Source organism: Lissotriton vulgaris, chromosome 2_1 (assembly GCF_964263255.1).
Source record: "Lissotriton vulgaris chromosome 2_1, aLisVul1.2, whole genome shotgun sequence".
In the NCBI taxonomy this organism is placed as follows: domain Eukaryota; kingdom Metazoa; phylum Chordata; class Amphibia; order Caudata; family Salamandridae; genus Lissotriton; species Lissotriton vulgaris.
Genome location: NC_141687.1, coordinates 453,013,475 through 453,039,721, shown reverse-complemented (window position 1 = coordinate 453,039,721; position 26,247 = coordinate 453,013,475).

Here is a 26,247-nt window from a genome sequence, read left to right as displayed (position 1 = left end):
TAAGTGTTGCAGGGTATGCTCAGATGTGAGTCCCTGGCTCACTTTGCCACTGGATTCATACAAGCCGGGCTGAAGACGGCTGGATTACCAGGAATCGGTCCTTGGAAGCTTGTTTCCGGTCCAGGGAAGGCATGGCTTGGAAGTTCGGGCTGGACTGTTCCCATGAGGCACAGGGTCAGACTGATTTGCATTTAGCCATGTCTGATCTGGGGTGGCAGAGTGGGCTAAAGAACGGTGATTGAATAAACCCAGATCTTTTGACTGGGTGTGAGTGTTTGATTGGTTCAGATGCTCCGTCCATTACCACTCCTTTTGTACCGCTTTTGGCCGCCATAAGTGTGGCAGGGTGTGCTCAGATGTGAGTCCCTTGCTCACTTTGCCACTGGATTCAAGCAAGCCAGGCTGAAGACGGCTGGAATACCAGAAACCGGTCCTCGGAAGCTTGTTTCCGTTCCAGGGAAGGCATGGCTTGGCAGTTCGGGCTGGACTGTTCCCATGAGGCACAGGGTCAGACTGATTTGCATATAGCCAAGTCTGAACTGGGGTGGCAGAGTGGGCTAAAGAACGGTGATGGATTAAACCCAGATCTTTTGACTGGGTGTGAGTGTTTGATTGGTTCAGATGCTCCGTCCATTACCACCCCCTTTTGTACCGCTTTTGGCCACCATAAGTGTGGCAGGGTATGCTCAGATGTGAGTCCCTTGCTCACTTTGCTACTGGATTCAAGCAAGCCGGGCTGAAGACGGCTGGAATGCCAGAAACCGGTCCTCGGAAGCTTGTTTCCGGTCCAGGGAAGGCATGGCTTGGCAGTTCGGGCTGGACTGTTCCAATGAAGCACAAGGTCAGACTGATTTGCATATAGCCATGTCTGAACTGGGGTGGCATAGTGGGCTAAAGAACGGTGATGGATTAAACCCAGATCGTTTGACTGGGTGTGAGTGTTTGATTGGTTCAGATGCTCCGTCCATTACCACCCCCTTTTGTACTGCTTTTAGCCGCCATAAGTGTAGCAGGGTATGCTCAGACATGAGTCCCTTGCTCACTTTGCCACTGGATTCAAGCAAGCCGGACTGAAGATGGCTGGAATGCCACAAACCGGTCCTCGGAAGCTTGTTTCCGGCCTAGGGAAGGCATGGCTTGGCAGTTCGGGCTGGACTATTCCCATGAAGCACAAGGTCAGACTGATTTGCATATAGCCATGTCTAAACTGGGCTGGCAGAGTGGGCTAAAGAACGGTGATGGATTAAACCCAGATCTTTTGACTGGGTGTGAGTGTTTGATTGGTTCAGATGCTCCGTCCATTACCACCACCTTTTGTACCGCTTTTGGCCGCCATAAGTGTGGCAGGGTATGCTCAGACGTGAGTCCCTTGCTCACTTTGCCACTTGATTCAAGCAAGCCGGGCTGAAGACAGCTGGAATGCCAGAAACCGGTCCTCGGAAGCTTGTTTCCGGTCCAGGGAAAGCATGGCTTGGCAGTTCGGGCTGGACTGTTCCCATGAGGCACAGGGTCAGACTGATTTGCATTTAGCCATGTCTGAACTGGGGTGGCAGAGTGGGCTAAAGAACGGTGATTGATTAAACCCAGATCTTTTGACTGGGTGTGAGTGTTTGATTGGTTCAGATGCTCCGTCCATTACCACCCGCTTTTGTACCGCTTTTGGCCGCCATAAGTGTTGCAGGGTATGCTCAGATGTGAGTCCCTTGCTCACTTTGCCACTGGATTCATACAAGCCGGGCTGAAAGCGGCTGGATTACCAGGAATCGGTCCTCGGAAGCTTGTTTCCGGTCCAGGGAAGGCATGGCTTGGAAGTTCGGGCTGGACTGTTCCCATGAGGCACAGGGTCAGACGGATTTGCATTTAGCCATGTCTGAACTGGGGTGGCAGAGTGGGCTAAAGAACGGTGATTGATTAAACCCAGATCTTTTGACTGGGTGTGAGTGTTTGATTGGTTCAGATGCTCCGTCCATTACCACCACCTTTTGTACCGTTTTTGGCCGCCATAAGTGTGGCAGGGTGTGCTCAGATGTGAGTCCCTTGCTCACTTTGCCACTGGATTCAAGCAAGCCGGGCTGAAGACGGCTGGAATACCAGACACCGGTCCTCGGAAGCTTGTTTCCGGTCCAGGGAAGGCATGGCTTGGCAGTTCGGGCTGGACTGTTCCCATGAGGCACAGGGTCAGACTGATTTGCATATAGCCAAATCTGAACTGAGGTGGCAGAGTGGGCTAAAGAACGGTGATGGATTAAACCCAGATCTTTTGACTGGGTGTGAGTGTTTGATTGGTTCAGATGCTCCGTCCATTACCACCCCCTTTTGTACCGCTTTTGGCCGCCATAAGTGTGGCAGGGTATGCTCAGATGTGAGTCCCTTGCTCACTTTGCCACTGGATTCAAGCAAGCCGGGCTGAAGACGGCTGGAATGCCAGAAACCGGTCCTCGGAAGCTTGTTTCCGGTCCAGGGAAGGCATGGCTTGGCAGTTCGGGCTGGACTGTTCCCATGAGGCACAGGGTCAGACTGATTTGCATATAGCCATGTCTGAACTGGGGTGGCAGAATGGGCTAAAGAACAGTGATGGCTTAAACCCAGATATTTAGACTGGGTGTGAGTGTATGATTGGTTCAGATGCTCCGTCCATTACCACCCCCTTTTGTACCGCTTTTGGACGCCATGAGTGTGGCTGGGTATGCTCAGAATTGAGTCCCTTGCTCACTTTAGCACTGGATTCAAGCAAGCCGGGCTGAAGACGGCTGGAATGCCAGAAACCGGTCCTCAGAAGCTTGTTTCCGGTCAAGGGAAGGCATGGCTTGGCAGTTCGGGCTGGACTGTTCCCATGAGGCACAGGGTCAGACTGATTTGCATATAGCCAAGTCTGAACTGGGGTGGCAGAGTGGGCTAAAGAACGGTGATGGATTAAACCCAGATCTTTTGACTGGGTGTGAGTGTTTGATTGGTTCAGATGCTCCGTCCATTACCACCCCCTTTTGTACCGCTTTTGGCCGCCATAAGTGTGGCAGGGTATGCTCAGATGTGAGTCCCTTGCTCACTTTGCCACTGGATTCAAGCAAGCCGGGCTGAAGACGGCTGGAATGCCAGAAACCGGTCCTCGGAAGCTTGTTTCCGGTCCAGGGAAGGCATGGCTTGGCAGTTCGGGCTGGACTGTTCCAATGAAGCATAAGGTCAGACTGATTTGCATATAGCCATGTCTGAACTGGGGTGGCATAGTGGGCTAAAGAACGGTGATGGATTAAACCCAGATCGTTTGACTGGGTGTGAGTGTTTGATTGGTTCAGATGCTCCGCCCATTACCACCCCCTTTTGTACCGATTTTAGCCGCCATAAGTGTAGCAGGGTATGCTCAGACGTGAGTCCCTTGCTCACTTTGCCACTGGATTCAAGCAAGCCGGACTGAAGATGGCTGGAATGCCACAAACCGGTCCTCGGAAGCTTGTTTCCGGCCTAGGGAAGGCATGGCTTGGCAGTTCGGGCTGGACTGTTCCCATGAAGCACAAGGTCAGACTGATTTGCATATAGCCATGTCTAAACTGGGGTGGCAGAGTGGGCTAAAGAACGGTGATGGATTAAACCCAGATCTTTTGACTGGGTGTGAGTGTTTGATTGGTTCAGATGCTCCGTCCATTACCACCACCTTTTGTACCGCTTTTGGCCGCCATGACTGTGGCTGGGTATGCTCAGACGTGAGTCCCTTGCTCACTTTAGCACTCGATTCAAGCAAGCCGGGCTGAAGACGGCTGGAATGCCAGAAACCGGTCCTCGGAAGCTTGTTTCCGGTCCAGGGAAGGCATGGCTTGGCAGTTCGGGCTGGACTGTTCCAATGAAGCACAAGTTCAGACTGATTTGCATATAGCCATGTCTGAACTGGGGTGGCATACTGGGCTACAGAACGGTGATGGATTAAACCCAGATCTTTTGACTGGGTGTGAGTGTTTTATTGGTTCAGATGCTCTGTCCATTACCACCCCCTTGTGTACCGCTTTTGGCCGCCATAAGTGTAGCAGGGTATGCTCAGACATGAGTCCCTTGCTGACTTTGCCATTGGATTCAAGCAAGCCGGGCTGAAGATGGCTGGAATGCCACAAACCGGTCCTCGGAAGCTTGTTTCCGGCCTAGGGAAGGCATGGCTTGGCAGTTCGGGCTGGACTGTTCCACTGAAGCACAAGGTCAGACTGATTTGCATATAGCCATGTCTAAACTGGGGTGGCAGAGTGGGCTAAAGTACGGTGATGGATTAAACCCAGATCTTTTGACTGGGTGTGAGTGTTTGATTGGTTGAGATGCTCCGTCCATTACCACCCCTTTTTGTACCGCTTTTGGCCGCCATAAGTGTGGCAGGGTATGCTCAGACGTGAGTCTCTTGCTCACTATGCCACTGGATTCAAGCAAGCCGGACTGAAGACAGCTGGAATGCCAGAAACCGGTCCTCGGAAGCTTGTTTCCAGTCCAGGGAAGGCATGGCTTGGCAGTTCGGGCTAGACTGTTCCCATGAGGCACAGGGTCAGACTGATTTGCATTTAGCCATGTCTGAACTGAGGTGGCAGAGTGGGCTAAAGAACGGTGATTGATTAAACCCAGATCTTTTGACTGGGTGTGAGTGTTTGATTGGTTCAGATGCTCCGTCCATTACCACCCTTTTTTGTACCGCTTTTGGCCGCCATAAGTGTTGCAGGGTATGCTCAGATGTGAGTCCCTGGCTCACTTTGCCACTGGATTCATACAAGCCGGGCTGAAGACGGCTGGATTACCAGGAATCGGTCCTCGGAAGCTTGTTTCCGGTCCAGGGAAGGCATGGCTTGGAAGTTCGGGCTGGACTGTTCCCATGAGGCACAGGGTCAGACTGATTTGCATTTAGCCATGTCTGATCTGGGGTGGCAGAGTGGGCTAAAGAACGGTGATTGATTAAACCCAGATCTTTTGACTGGGTGTGAGTGTTTGATTGGTTCAGATGCTCCGTCCATTACCACCCCCTTTTGTACCGCTTTTGGCCGCCATAAGTGTGGCAGGGTGTGCTCAGATGTGAGTCCCTTGCTCACTTTGCCACTGGATTCAAGCAAGCCAGGCTGAAGACGGCTGGAATACCAGAAACCGGTCCTCGGAAGCTTGTTTCCGGTCCAGGGAAGGCATGGCTTGGCAGTTCGGGCTGGACTGTTCCCATGAGGCACAGGGTCAGACTGATTTGCATATAGCCAAGTCTGAACTGGGGTGGCAGAGTGGGCTAAAGAACGGTGATGGATTAAACCCAGATCTTTTGACTGGGTGTGAGTGTTTGATTGGTTCAGATGCTCCGTCCATTACCACCCCCTTTTGTACCGCTTTTGGCCACCATAAGTGTGGCAGGGTATGCTCAGATGTGAGTCCCTTGCTCACTTTGCCACTGGATTCAAGCAAGCCGGGCTGAAGACGGCTGGAATGCCAGAAACCGGTCCTCGGAAGCTTGTTTCCGGTCCAGGGAAGGCATGGCTTGGCAGTTCGGGCTGGACTGTTCCAATGAAGCACAAGGTCAGACTGATTTGCATATAGCCATGTCTGAACTGGGGTGGCATAGTGGGCTAAAGAACGGTGATGGATTAAACCCAGATCGTTTGACTGGGTGTGAGTGTTTGATTGGTTCAGATGCTCCGTCCATTACCACCCCCTTTTGTACTGCTTTTAGCCGCCATAAGTGTAGCAGGGTATGCTCAGACGTGAGTCCCTTGCTCACTTTGCCACTGGATTCAAGCAAGCCGGACTGAAGATGGCTGGAATGCCACAAACCGGTCCTCGGAAGCTTGTTTCCGGCCTAGGGAAGGCATGGCTTGGCAGTTCGGGCTGGACTATTCCCATGAAGCACAAGGTCAGACTGATTTGCATATAGCCATGTCTAAACTGGGCTGGTAGAGTGGGCTAAAGAACGGTGATGGATTAAACCCAGATCTTTTGACTGGGTGTGAGTGTTTGATTGGTTCAGATGCTCCGTCCATTACCACCACCTTTTGTACCGCTTTTGGCCGCCATAAGTGTGGCAGGGTATGCTCAGACGTGAGCCCCTTGCTCACTTTGCCACTTGATTCAAGCAAGCCGGGCTAAAGACAGCTGGAATGCCAGAAACCGGTCCTCGGAAGCTTGTTTCCGGTCCAGGGAAAGCATGGCTTGGCAGTTCGGGCTGGACTGTTCCCATGAGGCACAGGGTCAGACTGATTTGCATTTAGCCATGTCTGAACTGGGGTGGCAGAGTGGGCTAAAGAACGGTGATTGATTAAACCCAGATCTTTTGACTGGGTGTGAGTGTTTGATTGGTTCAGATGCTCCGTCCATTACCACCACCTTTTGTACCGTTTTTGGCCGCCATAAGTGTGGCAGGGTGTGCTCAGATGTGAGTCCCTTGCTCACTTTGCCACTGGATTCAAGCAAGCCGGGCTGAAGACGGCTGGAATACCAGACACCGGTCCTCGGAAGCTTGTTTCCGGTCCAGGGAAGGCATGGCTTGGCAGTTAGGGCTGGACTGTTCCCATGAGGCACAGGGTCAGACTGATTTGCATATAGCCAAATCTGCACTGAGGTGGCAGAGTGGGCTAAAGAACGGTGATGGATTAAACCCAGATCTTTTGACTGGGTGTGAGTGTTTGATTGGTTCAGATGCTCCGTCCATTACCACCCCCTTTTGGACCGCTTTTGGCCGCCATAAGTGTTGCAGGGTATGCTCAGATGTCAGTCCCTTGCTCACATTGCCACTGGATTCAAGCAAGCCGGGCTGAAGACGGCTGGAATACCAGACACCGGTCCTCGGAAGCTTGTTTCCGGTCCAGGGAAGGCATGGCTTGGCAGTTCGGGCTGGACTGTTCCCATGAGGCACAGGGTCAGACTGATTTGCATATAGCCATGTCTGAACTGGGGTGGCAGAATGGGCTAAAGAACAGTGATGGCTTAAACCCAGATATTTAGACTGGGTGTAAGTGTATGATTGGTTCAGATGCTCCGTCCATTACCACCCCCTTTTGTACCACTTTTGGACGCCATGAGTGTGGCTGGGTATGCTCAGAATTGAGTCCCTTGCTCACTTTAGCACTGGATTCAAGCAAGCCGGGCTGAAGACGGCTGGAATGCCAGAAACCGGTCCTCAGAAGCTTGTTTCTGGTCAAGGGAAGGCATGGCTTGGCAGTTCGGGCTGGACTGTTCCCATGAGGCACAGGGTCAGACTGATTTGCATTTAGCCATGTCTGAACTGGGGTGGCAGAGTGGGCTAAAGAACGGTGATTGATTAAACCCAAATCTTTTGACTGGGTGTGAGTGTTTGATTGGTTCAGATGCTCCGTCCATTACCACCCGCTTTTGTACCGCTTTTGGCCGCCATAAGTGTTGCAGGGTATGCTCAGATGTGAGTCCCTTGCTCACTTTGCCACTGGATTCATACAAGCCGGGCTGAAGACGGCTGGATTACCAGGAATCGGTCCTCGGAAGCTTGTTTCCGGTCCAGGGAAGGCATGGCTTGGAAGTTCGGGCTGGACTGTTCCCATGAGGCACAGGGTCAGACTGATTTGCATTTAGCCATGTCTGAACTGGGGTGGCAGAGTGGGCTAAAGAACGGTGATTGATTAAACCCAGATCTTTTGACTGGGTGTGAGTGTTTGATTGGTTCAGATGCCCGTCCATTACCACCACCTTTTGTACCGTTTTTGGCCGCCATAAGTGTGGCAGGGTGTGCTCAGATGTGAGTCCCTTGCTCACATTGCCACTGGATTCAAGCAAGCCGGGCTGAAGACGGCTGGAATACCAGACACCGGTCCTCGGAAGCTTGTTTCCGGTCCAGGGAAGGCATGGCTGGCAGTTCGGGCTGGACTGTTCCCATGAGGCACAGTGTCAGACTGATTTGCATATAGCCATGTCTGAACTGGGGTGGCAGAATGGGCTAAAGAACAGTGATGACTTAAACCCAGATATTTAGACTGGGTGTGAGTGTATGATTGGTTCAGATGCTCCGTCCAATACCACCCCCTTTTGTACCGCTTTTGGACGCCATGAGTGTGGCTGGGTATGCTCAGACGTGAGTCCCTTGCTCACTTTAGCACTCGATTCAAGCAAGCCGGGCTGAAGACGGCTGGAATGCCAGAAACCGGTCCTCGGAAGCTTGTTTCCGGTCCAGGGAAGTCATGGCTTGGCAGTTCGGGCGAGACTGTTCCCATGAGGCACAGGGTCAGACTGATTTGCATTTAGCCATGTCTGAACTGGGGTGGCAGAGTGGGCCAAAGAACGGTGATTGATTAAACCCAGATCTTTTGACTGGGTGTGAGTGTTTGATTGGTTCAGATGCTCCGTCCATTACCACCCGCTTTTGTACCGCTTTTGGCCGCCATAAGTGTTGCAGGGTATGCTCAGATGTGAGTCCCTTGCTCACTTTGCCACTGGATTCATACAAGCCGGGCTGAAGACGGCTGGATTACCAGGAATCGGTCCTCGGAAGCTTGTTTCCAGTCCAGGGAAGGCATGGCTTGGAAGTTCGGGCTGGACTGTTCCCATGAGGCACAGGGTCAGACTGATTTGCATTTAGCCATGTCTGAACTGGGGTGGCAGAGTGGGCTAAAGAACGGTGATTGATTAAACCCAGATCTTTTGACTGGGTGTGAGTGTTTGATTGGTTCAGATGCTCCGTCCATTACCACCACCTTTTGTACCGTTTTTGGCCGCCATAAGTGTGGCAGGGTGTGCTCAGATGTGAGTCCCTGGCTCACTTTGCCACTGGATTCAAGCAAGCCGGGCTGAAGACGGCTGGAATACCAGACACCGGTCCTCGGAAGCTTGTTTCCGGTCCAGGGAAGGCATGGCTGGCAGTTCGGGCTGGACTGTTCCCATGAGGCACAGTGTCAGACTGATTTGCATATAGCCATGTCTGCACTGGGGTGGCAGAATGGGCTAAAGAACAGTGATGGCTTAAACCCAGATATTTAGACTGGGTGTGAGTGTATGATTGGTTCAGATGCTCCGTCCAATACCACCCCCTTTTGTACCGCTTTTGGACGCCATGACTGTGGCTGGGTATGCTCAGACGTGAGTCCCTTGCTCACTTTAGCACTCGATTCAAGCAAGCCGGGCTGAAGACGGCTGGAATGCCAGAAACCGGTCCTCGGAAGCTTGTTTCCGGTCAAGGGAAGGCATGGCTTGGCAGTTCGGGCTGGACTGTTCCAATGAAGCACAAGTTCAGACTGATTTGCATATAGCCATGTCTGAACTGGGGTGGCATACTGGGCTAAAGAACGGTGATGGATTAAACCCAGATCTTTTGACTGGGTGTGAGTGTTTTATTGGTTCAGATGCTCCGTCCATTACCACCCCCTTGTGTACCGCTTTTGGCCGCCATAAGTGTAGCAGGGTATGCTCAGACATGAGTCCCTTGCTGACTTTGCCATTGGATTCAAGCAAGCCGGGCTGAAGATGGCTGGAATGCCACAAACCGGTCCTCGGAAGCTTGTTTCCGGCCTAGGGAAGGCATGGCTTGGCAGTTCGGGCTGGACTGTTCCACTGAAGCACAAGGTCAGACTGATTTGCATATAGCCATGTCTAAACTGGGGTGGCAGAGTGGGCTAAAGTACGGTGATGGATTAAACCCAGATCTTTTGACTGGGTGTGAGTGTTTGATTGGTTGAGATGCTCCGTCCATTACCACCCCTTTTTGTACCGCTTTTGGCCGCCATAAGTGTGGCAGGGTATGCTCAGACGTGAGTCCCTTGCTCACTATGCCACTGGATTCAAGCAAGCCGGGCTGAAGACAGCTGGAATGCCAGAAACCGGTCCTCGGAAGCTTGTTTCCGGTCCAGGGAAGGCATGGCTTGGCAGTTCGGGCTAGACTGTTCCCATGAGGCACAGGGTCAGACTGATTTGCATTTAGCCATGTCTGAACTGAGGTGGCAGAGTGGGCTAAAGAACGGTGATTGATTAAACCCAGATCTTTTGACTGGGTGTGAGTGTTTGATTGGTTCAGATGCTCCGTCCATTACCACCCTTTTTTGTACCGCTTTTGGCCGCCATAAGTGTTGCAGGGTATGCTCAGATGTGAGTCCCTGGCTCACTTTGCCACTGGATTCATACAAGCCGGGCTGAAGACGGCTGGATTACCAGGAATCGGTCCTTGGAAGCTTGTTTCCGGTCCAGGGAAGGCATGGCTTGGAAGTTCGGGCTGGACTGTTCCCATGAGGCACAGGGTCAGACTGATTTGCATTTAGCCATGTCTGATCTGGGGTGGCAGAGTGGGCTAAAGAACGGTGATTGAATAAACCCAGATCTTTTGACTGGGTGTGAGTGTTTGATTGGTTCAGATGCTCCGTCCATTACCACTCCTTTTGTACCGCTTTTGGCCGCCATAAGTGTGGCAGGGTGTGCTCAGATGTGAGTCCCTTGCTCACTTTGCCACTGGATTCAAGCAAGCCAGGCTGAAGACGGCTGGAATACCAGAAACCGGTCCTCGGAAGCTTGTTTCCGTTCCAGGGAAGGCATGGCTTGGCAGTTCGGGCTGGACTGTTCCCATGAGGCACAGGGTCAGACTGATTTGCATATAGCCAAGTCTGAACTGGGGTGGCAGAGTGGGCTAAAGAACGGTGATGGATTAAACCCAGATCTTTTGACTGGGTGTGAGTGTTTGATTGGTTCAGATGCTCCGTCCATTACCACCCCCTTTTGTACCGCTTTTGGCCACCATAAGTGTGGCAGGGTATGCTCAGATGTGAGTCCCTTGCTCACTTTGCTACTGGATTCAAGCAAGCCGGGCTGAAGACGGCTGGAATGCCAGAAACCGGTCCTCGGAAGCTTGTTTCCGGTCCAGGGAAGGCATGGCTTGGCAGTTCGGGCTGGACTGTTCCAATGAAGCACAAGGTCAGACTGATTTGCATATAGCCATGTCTGAACTGGGGTGGCATAGTGGGCTAAAGAACGGTGATGGATTAAACCCAGATCGTTTGACTGGGTGTGAGTGTTTGATTGGTTCAGATGCTCCGTCCATTACCACCCCCTTTTGTACTGCTTTTAGCCGCCATAAGTGTAGCAGGGTATGCTCAGACATGAGTCCCTTGCTCACTTTGCCACTGGATTCAAGCAAGCCGGACTGAAGATGGCTGGAATGCCACAAACCGGTCCTCGGAAGCTTGTTTCCGGCCTAGGGAAGGCACGGCTTGGCAGTTCGGGCTGGACTATTCCCATGAAGCACAAGGTCAGACTGATTTGCATATAGCCATGTCTAAACTGGGCTGGCAGAGTGGGCTAAAGAACGGTGATGGATTAAACCCAGATCTTTTGACTGGGTGTGAGTGTTTGATTGGTTCAGATGCTCCGTCCATTACCACCACCTTTTGTACCGCTTTTGGCCGCCATAAGTGTGGCAGGGTATGCTCAGACGTGAGTCCCTTGCTCACTTTGCCACTTGATTCAAGCAAGCCGGGCTGAAGACAGCTGGAATGCCAGAAACCGGTCCTCGGAAGCTTGTTTCCGGTCCAGGGAAAGCATGGCTTGGCAGTTCGGGCTGGACTGTTCCCATGAGGCACAGGGTCAGACTGATTTGCATTTAGCCATGTCTGAACTGGGGTGGCAGAGTGGGCTAAAGAACGGTGATTGATTAAACCCAGATCTTTTGACTGGGTGTGAGTGTTTGATTGGTTCAGATGCTCCGTCCATTACCACCACCTTTTGTACCGTTTTTGGCCGCCATAAGTGTGGCAGGGTGTGCTCAGATGTGAGTCCCTTGCTCACTTTGCCACTGGATTCAAGCAAGCCGGGCTGAAGACGGCTGGAATACCAGACACCGGTCCTCGGAAGCTTGTTTCCGGTCCAGGGAAGGCATGGCTTGGCAGTTCGGGCTGGACTGTTCCCATGAGGCACAGGGTCAGACTGATTTGCATATAGCCAAATCTGAACTGAGGTGGCAGAGTGGGCTAAAGAACGGTGATGGATTAAACCCAGATCTTTTGACTGGGTGTGAGTGTTTGATTGGTTCAGATGCTCCGTCCATTACCACCCCCTTTTGTACCGCTTTTGGCCGCCATAAGTGTGGCAGGGTATGCTCAGATGTGAGTCCCTTGCTCACTTTGCCACTGGATTCAAGCAAGCCGGGCTGAAGACGGCTGGAATGCCAGAAACCGGTCCTCGGAAGCTTGTTTCCGGTCCAGGGAAGGCATGGCTTGGCAGTTCGGGCTGGACTGTTCCCATGAGGCACAGGGTCAGACTGATTTGCATATAGCCATGTCTGAACTGGGGTGGCAGAATGGGCTAAAGAACAGTGATGGCTTAAACCCAGATATTTAGACTGGGTGTGAGTGTATGATTGGTTCAGATGCTCCGTCCATTACCACCCCCTTTTGTACCGCTTTTGGACGCCATGAGTGTGGCTGGGTATGCTCAGAATTGAGTCCCTTGCTCACTTTAGCACTGGATTCAAGCAAGCCGGGCTGAAGACGGCTGGAATGCCAGAAACCGGTCCTCAGAAGCTTGTTTCCGGTCAAGGGAAGGCATGGCTTGGCAGTTCGGGCTGGACTGTTCCCATGAGGCACAGGGTCAGACTGATTTGCATATAGCCAAGTCTGAACTGGGGTGGCAGAGTGGGCTAAAGAACGGTGATGGATTAAACCCAGATCTTTTGACTGGGTGTGAGTGTTTGATTGGTTCAGATGCTCCGTCCATTACCACCCCCTTTTGTACCGCTTTTGGCCGCCATAAGTGTGGCAGGGTATGCTCAGATGTGAGTCCCTTGCTCACTTTGCCACTGGATTCAAGCAAGCCGGGCTGAAGACGGCTGGAATGCCAGAAACCGGTCCTCGGAAGCTTGTTTCCGGTCCAGGGAAGGCATGGCTTGGCAGTTCGGGCTGGACTGTTCCAATGAAGCATAAGGTCAGACTGATTTGCATATAGCCATGTCTGAACTGGGGTGGCATAGTGGGCTAAAGAACGGTGATGGATTAAACCCAGATCGTTTGACTGGGTGTGAGTGTTTGATTGGTTCAGATGCTCCGCCCATTACCACCCCCTTTTGTACCGATTTTAGCCGCCATAAGTGTAGCAGGGTATGCTCAGACGTGAGTCCCTTGCTCACTTTGCCACTGGATTCAAGCAAGCCGGACTGAAGATGGCTGGAATGCCACAAACCGGTCCTCGGAAGCTTGTTTCCGGCCTAGGGAAGGCATGGCTTGGCAGTTCGGGCTGGACTGTTCCCATGAAGCACAAGGTCAGACTGATTTGCATATAGCCATGTCTAAACTGGGGTGGCAGAGTGGGCTAAAGAACGGTGATGGATTAAACCCAGATCTTTTGACTGGGTGTGAGTGTTTGATTGGTTCAGATGCTCCGTCCATTACCACCACCTTTTGTACCGCTTTTGGCCGCCATAAGTGTGGCAGGGTATGCTCAGACGTGAGTCCCTTGCTCACTTTGCCACTTGATTCAAGCAAGCCGGGCTGAAGACAGCTGGAATGCCAGAAACCGGTCCTCGGAAGCTTGTTTCCGGTCCAGGGAAGGCATGGCTTGGCAGTTCGGGCTGGACTGTTCCCATGAGGCACAGGGTCAGACTGATTTGCATTTAGCCATGTCTGAACTGGGGTGGCAGAGTGGGCTAAAGAACAGTGATTGATTAAACCCAGATCTTTTGACTGGGTTGAGTGTTTGATTGGTTCAGATGCTCCGTCCATTACCACCCGCTTTTGTACCGCTTTTGGCCGCCATAAGTGTTGCAGGGTATGCTCAGATGTGAGTCCCTTGCTCACTTTGCCACTGGATTCATACAAGCCGGGCTGAAGACGGCTGGATTTCCAGGAATCGGTCCTCGGAAGCTTGTTTCCGGTCCAGGGAAGGCATGGCTTGGAAGTTCGGGCTGGACTGTTCCCATGAGGCACAGGGTCAGACTGATTTGCATTTAGCCATGTCTGAACTGGGGTGGCAGAGTGGGCTAAAGAACGGTGATTGATTAAACCCAGATCTTTTGACTGGGTGTGAGTGTTTGATCGGTTCAGATGCTCCGTCCATTACCACCACCTTTTGTACCGTTTTTGGCCGCCATAAGTGTGGCAGGGTGTGCTCAGATGTGAGTCCCTTGCTCACTTTGCCACTGGATTCAAGCAAGCCGGGCTGAAGACGGCTGGAATACCAGACACCGGTCCTCGGAAGCTTGTTTCCGGTCCAGGGAAGGCATGGCTGGCAGTTCGGGCTGGACTGTTCCCATGAGGCACAGTGTCGGACTGATTTGCATATAGCCATGTCTGAACTGGGGTGGCAGAATGGGCTAAAGAACAGTGATGGCTTAAACCCAGATATTTAGACTGGGTGTGAGTGTATGATTGGTTCAGATGCTCCGTCCAATACCACCCCCTTTTGTACCGCTTTTGGACGCCATGAGTGTGGCTGGGTATGCTCAGACGTGAGTCCCTTGCTCACTTTAGCACTCGATTCAAGCAAGCCGGGCTGAAGACGGCTGGAATGCCAGAAACCGGTCCTCGGAAGCTTGTTTCCGGTCCAGGGAAGGCATGGCTTGGCAGTTCTGGCTGGACTGTTCCAATGAAGCACAAGGTCAGACTGATTTGCATATAGCCATGTCTGAACTGGGGTGGCATAGTGGGCTAAAGAACGGTGATGGATTAAACCCAGATCTTTTGACTGGGTGTGAGTGTTTTATTGGTTCAGATGCTCCGTCCATTACCACCCCCTTGTGTACCGCTTTTGGCCGCCATAAGTGTAGCAGGGTATGCTCAGACATGAGTCCCTTGCTGACTTTGCCACTGGATTCAAGCAAGCCGGGCTGAAGATGGCTGGAATGCCACAAACCGGTCCTCGGAAGCTTGTTTCCGGCCTAGGGAAGGCATGGCTTGGCAGTTCGGGCTGGACTGTTCCCATGAAGCACAAGGTCAGACTGATTTGCATATAGCCATGTCTAAACTGGGGTGGCAGAGTGGGCTAAAGTACGGTGATGGATTAAACCCAGATCTTTTGACTGGGTGTGAGTGTTTGATTGGTTGAGATGCTCCGTCCATTACCACCCCCTTTTGTACCGCTTTTGGCCGCCATAAGTGTGGCAGGGTATGCTCAGACGTGAGTCCCTTGCTCACTTTGCCACTGGATTCAAGCAAGCCGGGCTGAAGACGGCTGGAATGCCAGAAACCGGTCCTCGGAAGCTTATTTCCGGTCCAGGGAAGGCATGGCTTGGCAGTTCGGGCTGGACTGTTCCCATGAGGCACAGGGTCAGACTGATTTACATTTAGCCATGTCTGAACTGGGGTGGCAGAGTGGGCTAAAGAACGGTGATTGATTAAACCCAGATCTTTTGACTGGGTGTGAGTGTTTGATTGGTTCAGATGCTCCGTCCATTACCACCCTTTTTTGTACCGCTTTTGGCCGCCATAAGTGTAGCAGGGTATGCTCAGAAGTGAGTCCCTTGCTCACTTTGCCACTGGATTCATACAAGCCGGGCTGAAGACGGCTGGATTACCAGGAATCGGTCCTCGGAAGCTTGTTTCCGGTCCAGGGAAGGCATGGCTTGGAAGTTCGGGCTGGACTGTTCCCATGAGGCACAGGGTCAGACTGATTTGCATTTAGCCATGTCTGAACTGGGGTGGCAGAGTGGGCTAAAGAACGGTGATTGATTAAACCCAGATCTTTTGACTGGGTGTGAGTGTTTGATTGGTTCAGATGCTCCGTCCATTACCACCCCCTTTTGTACCGCTTTTGGCCGCCATAAGTGTGGCAGGGTGTGCTCAGATGTGAGTCCCTTGCTCACTTTGACACTGGATTCAAGCAAGCCAGGCTGAAGACGGCTGGAATACCAGAAACCGGTCATCGGAAGCTTGTTTCCGGTCCAGGGAAGGCATGGCTTGGCAGTTCGGGCTGGACTGTTCCCATGAGGCACAGGGTCAGACTGATTTGCATATAGCCAAGTCTGAACTGGGGTGGCAGAGTGGGATAAAGAACGTTGATGGATGAAACCCAGATCTTTTGACTGGGTGTGAGTGTTTGATTGGTTCAGATGCTCCGTCCATTACCACCCCCTTTTGTACCGCTTTTGGCCACCATAAGTGTGGCAGGGTATGCTCAGATGTGAGTCCCTTGCTCACTTTGCCACTGGATTCAAGCAAGCTGGGCTGAAGACGGCTGGAATGCCAGAAACCGGTCCTCGGAAGCTTGTTTCCGGTCCAGGAAAGGCATGGCTTGGCAGTTCGGGCTGGACTGTTCCAATGAAGCACAAGGTCAGACTGATTTGCATATAGCCATGTCTGAACTGGGGTGGCATAGTGGGCTAAAGAACGGTGATGGATTAAACCCAGATCGTTTGACTGGGTGTGAGTGTTTGATTGGTTCAGATGCTCCGTCCATTACCACCCCCCTTTGTACTGCTTTTAGCCGCCATAAGTGTAGCAGGGTATGCTCAGACGTGAGTCCCTTGCTCACTTTGCCACTGGATTCAAGCAAGCCGGACTGAAGATGGCTGGAATGCCACAAACCGGTCCTCGGAAGCTTGTTTCCGGCCTAGGGAAGGCATGGCTTGGCAGTTCGGGCTGGACTATTCCCATGAAGCACAAGGTCAGACTGATTTGCATATAGCCATGTCTAAACTGGGCTGGCAGACTGGGCTAAAGAACGGTGATGGATTAAACCCAGATCTTTTGACTGGGTGTGAGTGTTTGATTGGTTCAGATGCTCCGTCCATTACCACCACCTTTTGTACCGTTTTTGGCCGCCATAAGTGTGGCAGGGTGTGCTCAGATGTGAGTCCCTTGCTCACTTTGCCACTGGATTCAAGCAAGCCGGGCTGAAGACGGCTGGAATACCAGACACCGGTCCTCGGAAGCTTGTTTCCGGTCCAGGGAAGGCATGGCTTGGCAGTTCGGGCTGGACTGTTCCCATGAGGCACAGGGTCAGACTGATTTGCATATAGCCAAATCTGAACTGAGGTGGCAGAGTGGGCTAAAGAACGGTGATGGATTAAACCCAGATCTTTTGACTGGGTGTGAGTGTTTGATTGGTTCAGATGCTCCGTCCATTACCACCCCCTTTTGTACCGCTTTTGGCCGCCATAAGTGTGGCAGGGTATGCTCAGATGTGAGTCCCTTGCTCACTTTGCCACTGGATTCAAGCAAGCCGGGCTGAAGACGGCTGGAATGCCAGAAACCGGTCCTCGGAAGCTTGTTTCCGGTCCAGGGAAGGCATGGCTTGGCAGTTCGGGCTGGACTGTTCCCATGAGGCACAGGGTCAGACTGATTTGCATATAGCCATGTCTGAACTGGGGTGGCAGAATGGGCTAAAGAACAGTGATGGCTTAAACCCAGATATTTAGACTGGGTGTGAGTGTATGATTGGTTCAGATGCTCCGTCCATTACCACCCCCTTTTGTACCGCTTTTGGACGCCATGAGTGTGGCTGGGTATGCTCAGAATTGAGTCCCTTGCTCACTTTAGCACTGGATTCAAGCAAGCCGGGCTGAAGACGGCTGGAATGCCAGAAACCGGTCCTCAGAAGCTTGTTTCCGGTCAAGGGAAGGCATGGCTTGGCAGTTCGGGCTGGACTGTTCCCATGAGGCACAGGGTCAGACTGATTTGCATATAGCCAAGTCTGAACTGGGGTGGCAGAGTGGGCTAAAGAACGGTGATGGATTAAACCCAGATCTTTTGACTGGGTGTGAGTGTTTGATTGGTTCAGATGCTCCGTCCATTACCACCCCCTTTTGTACCGCTTTTGGCCGCCATAAGTGTGGCAGGGTATGCTCAGATGTGAGTCCCTTGCTCACTTTGCCACTGGATTCAAGCAAGCCGGGCTGAAGACGGCTGGAATGCCAGAAACCGGTCCTCGGAAGCTTGTTTCCGGTCCAGGGAAGGCATGGCTTGGCAGTTCGGGCTGGACTGTTCCAATGAAGCATAAGGTCAGACTGATTTGCATATAGCCATGTCTGAACTGGGGTGGCATAGTGGGCTAAAGAACGGTGATGGATTAAACCCAGATCGTTTGACTGGGTGTGAGTGTTTGATTGGTTCAGATGCTCCGCCCATTACCACCCCCTTTTGTACCGATTTTAGCCGCCATAAGTGTAGCAGGGTATGCTCAGACGTGAGTCCCTTGCTCACTTTGCCACTGGATTCAAGCAAGCCGGACTGAAGATGGCTGGAATGCCACAAACCGGTCCTCGGAAGCTTGTTTCCGGCCTAGGGAAGGCATGGCTTGGCAGTTCGGGCTGGACTGTTCCCATGAGGCACAGGGTCAGACTGATTTGCATATAGCCAAGTCTGAACTGGGGTGGCAGAGTGGGATAAAGAACGTTGATGGATGAAACCCAGATCTTTTGACTGGGTGTGAGTGTTTGATTGGTTCAGATGCTCCGTCCATTACCACCCCCTTTTGTACCGCTTTTGGCCACCATAAGTGTGGCAGGGTATGCTCAGATGTGAGTCCCTTGCTCACTTTGCCACTGGATTCAAGCAAGCTGGGCTGAAGACGGCTGGAATGCCAGAAACCGGTCCTCGGAAGCTTGTTTCCGGTCCAGGAAAGGCATGGCTTGGCAGTTCGGGCTGGACTGTTCCAATGAAGCACAAGGTCAGACTGATTTGCATATAGCCATGTCTGAACTGGGGTGGCATAGTGGGCTAAAGAACGGTGATGGATTAAACCCAGATCGTTTGACTGGGTGTGAGTGTTTGATTGGTTCAGATGCTCCGTCCATTACCACCCCCCTTTGTACTGCTTTTAGCCGCCATAAGTGTAGCAGGGTATGCTCAGACGTGAGTCCCTTGCTCACTTTGCCACTGGATTCAAGCAAGCCGGACTGAAGATGGCTGGAATGCCACAAACCGGTCCTCGGAAGCTTGTTTCCGGCCTAGGGAAGGCATGGCTTGGCAGTTCGGGCTGGACTATTCCCATGAAGCACAAGGTCAGACTGATTTGCATATAGCCATGTCTAAACTGGGCTGGCAGACTGGGCTAAAGAACGGTGATGGATTAAACCCAGATCTTTTGACTGGGTGTGAGTGTTTGATTGGTTCAGATGCTCCGTCCATTACCACCACCTTTTGTACCGCTTTTGGCCGCCATAAGTGTGGCAGGGTATGCTCAGACGTGAGTCCCTTGCTCACTTTGCCACTTGATTCAAGCAAGCCGGGCTGAAGACAGCTGGAATGCCAGAAACCGGTCCTCGGAAGCTTGTTTCCGGTCCAGGGAAGGCATGGCTTGGCAGTTCGGGCTGGACTGTTCCCATGAGGCACAGGGTCAGACTGATTTGCATTTAGCCATGTCTGAACTGGGGTGGCAGAGTGGGCTAAAGAACGGTGATTGATTAAACCCAGATCTTTTGACTGGGTGTGAGTGTTTGATTGGTTCAGATGCTCCGTCCATTACCACCCGCTTTTGTACCGCTTTTGGCCGCCATAAGTGTTGCAGGGTATGCTCAGATGTGAGTCCCTTGCTCACTTTGCCACTGGATTCATACAAGCCGGGCTGAAGACGGCTGGATTACCAGGAATCGGTCCTCGGAAGCTTGTTTCCGGTCCAGGGAAGGCATGGCTTGGAAGTTCGGGCTGGACTGTTCCCATGAGGCACAGGGTCAGACGGATTTGCATTTAGCCATGTCTGAACTGGGGTGGCAGAGTGGGCTAAAGAACGGTGATTGATTAAACCCAGATCTTTTGACTGGGTGTGAGTGTTTGATTGGTTCAGATGCTCCGTCCATTACCACCACCTTTTGAACCGTTTTTGGCCGCCATAAGTGTGGCAGGGTGTGCTCAGATGTGAGTCCCTTGCTCACTTTGCCACTGGATTCAAGCAAGCCGGGCTGAAGACGGCTGGAATACCAGACACCGGTCCTCGGAAGCTTGTTTCCGGTCCAGGGAAGGCATGGCTTGGCAGTTCGGGCTGGACTGTTCCCATGAGGCACAGGGTCAGACTGATTTGCATATAGCCAAATCTGAACTGAGGTGGCAGAGTGGGCTAAAGAACGGTGATGGATTAAACCCAGATCTTTTGACTGGGTGTGAGTGTTTGATTGGTTCAGATGCTCCGTCCATTACCACCCCCTTTTGTACCGCTTTTGGCCGCCATAAGTGTGGCAGGGTATGCTCAGATGTGAGTCCCTTGCTCACTTTGCCACTGGATTCAAGCAAGCCGGGCTGAAGACGGCTGGAATGCCAGAAACCGGTCCTCGGAAGCTTGTTTCCGGTCCAGGGAAGGCATGGCTTGGCAGTTCGGGCTGGACTGTTCCCATGAGGCACAGGGTCAGACTGATTTGCATATAGCCATGTCTGAACTGGGGTGGCAGAATGGGCTAAAGAACAGTGATGGCTTAAACCCAGATATTTAGACTGGGTGTGAGTGTATGATTGGTTCAGATGCTCCGTCCATTACCACCCCCTTTTGAACCGCTTTTGGACGCCATGAGTGTGGCTGGGTATGCTCAGACGTGAGTCCCTTGCTCACTTTAGCACTGGATTCAAGCAAGCCGGGCTGAAGACGGCTGGAATGACAGAAACCGGTCCTCAGAAGCTTGTTTCCGGTCCAGGGAAGGCATGGCTTGGCAGTTCGGGCTGGACTGTTCCAATGAAACACAAGGTCAGACTGATTTGCATATAGCCATGTCTGAACTGGGGTGGCATAGTGGGCTAAAGAACGGTGATGGATTAAACCCAGATCTTTTGACTGGGTGTGAGTGTTTTATTGGTTCAGATGCTCCGTCCATTACCACCCCCTTTTGTACCGCTTTTGGCCGCCATAAGTGTAGCAGGGTTTGCTCAGACATGAGTCCCTTGCTCACTTTGCCACTGGATTCAAGCAAGCCGGGCTGAAGATGGCTGGAATGCCACAAACCGGTCCTCGGAAGCTTGTTTCCGGCCTAGGGAAGGCATGGCTTGGCAGTTCGGGCTGGACTGTTCCCATGAAGCACAAGGTCAGACTGATGTGCATATAGCCATGTCTAAACTGGGGTGGCAGAGTGGGCTAAAGAACGGTGATGGATTAAACCCAGATCTTTTGACTGGGTGTGAGTGTTTGATTGGTTCAGATGCTCCGTCCATTACCACCCCCTTTTGTACCGCTTTTGGCCGCCATAAGTGTTGCAGGGTATGCTCAGATGTGAGTCCCTTGCTCACTTTGCCACTGGATTCATACAAGCCGGGCTGAAGACGGCTGGATTACCAGGAATCGGTCCTCGGAAGCTTGTTTCCGGTCCAGGGAAGGCATGGCTTGGAAGTTCGGGATGGACTGTTCCCATGAGGCACAGGGTCGGACAGATTTGCATTTAGCCATGTCTGAACTGGGGTGGCAGAGTGGGCTAAAGAACGGTGATTGATTAAACCAAGATCTTTTGACTGGGTGTGAGTGTTTGATTGGTTCAGATGCTCCGTCCATTACCACCCCCTTTTGTACCGCTTTTGGCCGCCATAAGTGTGGCAGGGTATGCTCAGATGTGAGTCCCTTGCTCACTTTGCCACTGGATTCAAGCAAGCCGGGCTGAAGAATTGCTGGATTACCAGGAATCGGTCCTCGGAAGCTTGTTTCCGGTCCAGGGAAGGCATGGCTTGGCAGTTCGGGCTGGACTGTTCCCATGAGGCACAGGGTCAGACTGATTTGCATATAGCCAAGTCCGAACTGGGGTGGCAGAGTGGGCTAAAGAACGGTGATGGATTAAACCCTGATCTTTTGACTGGGTGTGAGTGTTTGATTGGTTCAGATGCTACGTCCATTACCACTCACTTTTGTACCGCACATATTGTACCAGCACTAAAGTTCCAATGCACAGCATAACTACAGTCCTGCCACCAATAACTTTGCTGTGCAGGCAAAAACTACACATTCAACGTGTCAAAATAGCCCTGTTTTCAATAGGCCTAAAATCGCCTTTTATATAACAAGAAATCATCCCTAAATAGCCTTAAATACCCAAAAGAATTTGAGATTAGAACATGTAAAAGTTTAATGTTCAACATGTCCTTATAGTGAGAAGTCCTGGAAATGTATTTCTACTGTAGCAGGGTTAGTTGTTACACAGGAAAGCAATGGGGTACTTTATTGAAGTTAATAAAGTTATCTCAGCTAACCAACCATATAAATATTAATTCTCAGACTTTTTAAAATGTTCATTACAAATCCACTTCATTGGTAAAGTTGGATTTGTAACACATATTTCTCAAAAGCTACTTTTACAAACTCTCCTTTAAACCACTTAAAGCATTTGGAAGCCCATTTGCCTGAGCTTCCAACTGTCACCAAGGAGCAGAATAACTCGCAGATTAGGTGTGCTATGGCTTCCAGAGCTGGGACAAAGTCCTTAGTTGTGGGAAGAAGTTAACCTTCCCCTGACCGGATCAACAACTGGGCTGTGACAAAGAACTAATTCTTCAAAGGGCCCTGACTTGTCACAGGCAGATATAGAACACATCTGGGTCTGCCCCCCTTTTGCCTTCCTAGCCAAACAGGTACCAATTCCAGTGGGGGGGGGGGGTGTTGTCCCAGACCCGGGTTTGAGTGACCACAGTTGATGGTTTGCTAATTTCCCTCACATCACCCCTAGGATGGGCATAGGAGCTCTACCCTAGGGAAAAATAAGTTCTGCCATGTTTAATTTAGGAAGAGAGGGACACTAAGACATTTCTTGCATAAGTGGATATGGGAACTGCTTCAAAAGTGGGTAGGATTACGTATGGGAGCAGTTTTTCCCTGTTGACAAGGGAGAGGCCAGGAGTCACCCCTACCCAGATCCTAGTGCCAGGCACAAATCTGGTATTTTCTTCTAAACACTGTTGGACCTGTGGAAGACAGAAGGACTGCACCTGCTGTAGTGACCTTCAAGGAGACATGAGAGGCTAGACCTGCTCTTACTTCTATTCAGGATTAACATGAGGATCAGTTGGCTGACCTCGTGTTAAGCTACATGGACACAAAAACTGTAAAAAGACTTTCTTAAAAGAGCCTAGAGGAACACTTTCGACTGGAGTTGCCCTGGACTCTGCTGGTGGCTTCTAATGGAGTTAGTCCTAAACCCCTAGTCTGTTTATGAGGTTCTGTAAACTGATGTCAGAGTGTACTGCTCCCTCCCAAATTGCAACTTTTTGACAACTTTCTGCCCAGAGAACCGGCGGAGATCATGGTTACCGGTCAATGTTGAATAGCTGGTCTGCCTTTACTTGCTGGTTTGCCCCATAGAAGTAATTATGATTTCCAGGAAAGTTTCTAAGTCCGAACATAGAGTCCATAGAGTCCATCACCTGGACGGATGCCAAGCAGCATCCGATCAACGTTGAGGGCTTCCTCTGCACTGACTTCAGACTTCACCTTCTCTGAGCTTTCTTGCCTTTATTAACAACTGCACTGCAACCCCACTTTCAGCAACTTGCTGTAGGTGAGCCCCTATTCAGATCCAACTTGCAGCTTGGCAGACGACTTGTCTACAACATTTTTTCCTCCATAAACGTTTCTAAGTCTGAAGGTAACTCTTTCACAGGGACAAACCTGGTCCTCAAATCAGACTCGCCCCTCAATATGGTCGGCCTCACAACTTACCCTTGTCCCAGTGTAGTGTGACCCGTTTCCCTTCGTTGGTGCTTCATGCTTTTTGCTGCTATTTTTATGTAAAACTTTACTGCATTGTGTACTTGATTTTCTAACTGTTTTAGTACTTATAAATGCTTTACATATTTTCTTAAGCAAAGCCTGTCTGCTCTATGCCGTGGCTGTCAGGTGTTGATCTCAGGTTTCTACTACTGAAACCTTTACTGGACCTATCAAGAATACTGACATTATTACTTGTGGTGGACTACCAACTAAAAATCCACATTCTCACAGTCACCTACAGTCAACAGAACTGTGATCATCACAGGGAGAGAGACTACCCAGCCAGGAGAACAACTATACAGCAATCTCCTAAAAAGATCCCTAGGGAGCAACCTAAGAAGAAGACCCCTAGGGAGCATACCTAGCACAAAACCCAGCATACTGCATGCCAATGAAGTAGATTAGCCATGCACCAAAATAAAGAGCACAGGTGAGGTTATCCAAGTGAAGGCCTCTGGAAAATACTAAGTCAGAATAGAAGAGTGGGGATGGGAGGAAAACCATAGAAAGAGCCAACACCACAAGTTTAGCACACTACAGGAACAAGGGGTGACCTAAATATGATTCCTGATGTTACACACTGTCCATTAAAAAGACACCCATCAGAAATAGAGAGGGGAGAGGCTGCAGGAGCAAGAAATAAATAGGCCATGCCAAGGCAGCCCAGAGCACCCAGAGAGACACAAAAACAAACATGATGGGAGCAAAAAACATCCAGTGCTCTGAAAGGACTGACACCAACATCCCCAAGTCTAGCAGGAAATAAGGGCACATGGCAGATAAAGTGCAAGCATCCAGCACTTAAGGGATTCAAACTCTGAATCCCAAGACACAGGGCAGCAGAGAGAGAATAATGAGACTGGCTACAAACAACACATCAATGACCCAGAATGTGCCCTGTAAAGCACATAGGGTCACAGAAGAGGGCCTTGAAATCCAAGAGCAAACAAATGCCAAATCAGGACCAGCCACCCAGGCAGCAAAGGGAATAACCAAAACAGAGGACAAATGTCAGGTTTCCACAAGAAGGAAATGGGACAGCCCACCAGCAGACTACACACCACGCAAGCAGGATATTGGCAAAACCTGTGAAGTTAAATAGAGACACCACAAGACTAATCAAGTAAAAAACTGGGGTCACTACATGACCCCAACTTCGGCCCCCCAAGAAATTAAAGCTCAACAGCCAGGCAATAGGACAGAGAGTAGCACCAAGGGACACAGAGACAACAATACGCTCCAAAACCAATGGAAGCACCCCCAGACGAGAACTAAAAGGCTCAAGTAAATGCCAGCCTGGAGCAAAAATGCAATGCCTTGAACAGAAGGGGCAACATGAGGTGGAAGCATGATAGACCAGCCCCAAAACCCAGAGCCTAGAACATTAAAAGTCAATGAATAATGAGCCTGAACAGGAAGGTAGAACAAACCCAGAGCAGTGGGATGGGTGCAGACCAACACCAAGTGTAAACCTTGAGGCTAAAAACTTGAAGCAACTCTCAAGCACTCAGCCTAACAGGGAGCAGGTGGAGACCTTGAGTAAAAGTAAATCCTCAAACTGTACCGCCCGAGTTCAAGAGCTCTGTCCCTGATCAGTCATGACACAGAAGACAGAACCCGTAACAATCAAACACTAAACATCACACACGGAAAAGAGGAAGCAGTCTGACACAAAGAAATTGACTCCACCTGCAAACATTACGCTGGAATCAAAAGGAAGTAAAATTGCAAAAGTGCAGCACATGCAGAAGATACCCAAAAGGGTAAACAGGCAAGGGCTGCTGGTAAGAACTTAGAGGCTTAATTCCCTAAGCACTAGACCAGCAGTTCTTAAACGTTTGAATTCTGTTCACCCCCATCTAATCATTTCTGGAATACGAGGATCTCCACTAAACCATTAAAGCTAGGGACACCGACTTAAGCAATTTCCATGATTTTCCTAAGACAAATGCACAAAAATACAGAAACAAGCATTCAAACGAATACACAAATGCAGACAAATTGTTTTTAATTCACAAACATAAAAAAAGTAAATTCTTTTTTTAATGGGAAGGTTGAGGCTTTTCTAAATCTATACTGCATTCTGTTTAATGCTTTTGCACGGCTACCACAAGTCACTTTGAGGACACCTACTCAATTGTACCCCTTGTGTGCACGTCACAGTGGGCGTGTGCGGAGGACGGCCCCCGCCGTCTGAACCCCACCCACTCATTAAAACCCCAGTACAGCAGCAGAATTTGCGCCGCGGTCAAGGGGTTATAATTCTTTCACATTTACAGAACGTTTTAACATTTTTAATTTTATGATAAGTTTCTTTATTTATATACACTTTATTAATCTATTGCCATCGAGCTTTTAACCGTTTTTAAAATTTGCAGCGATATTTGCACATTATTAAAACTACTTACGGACAGTTAGCGCAACAGCAGCAGGGAGGCAGAGGCTTCGTTGGACCTCACTAGGGTAGTCCAAGAGGTGAAAACTTGATCCAGCACTCACCTGGTCGGTCGCCATCTTGAGTGGGCCGAGGTGAGCGCTCTAGGCTTTCGTCTCCCCACCACTTGAAAAGCAGGGCTGGCGCGACCGCGCACCGTGGGCACGCTGGTGGCGCGCCAAAAGCAAGCCCGTCTGCAGCCGTCCGCGCCGGTCCTGCCCCCGGTGCCACAATCCCTGGCCGGCAGACACTAGGCAGACCCTGGGTAAGGTCTA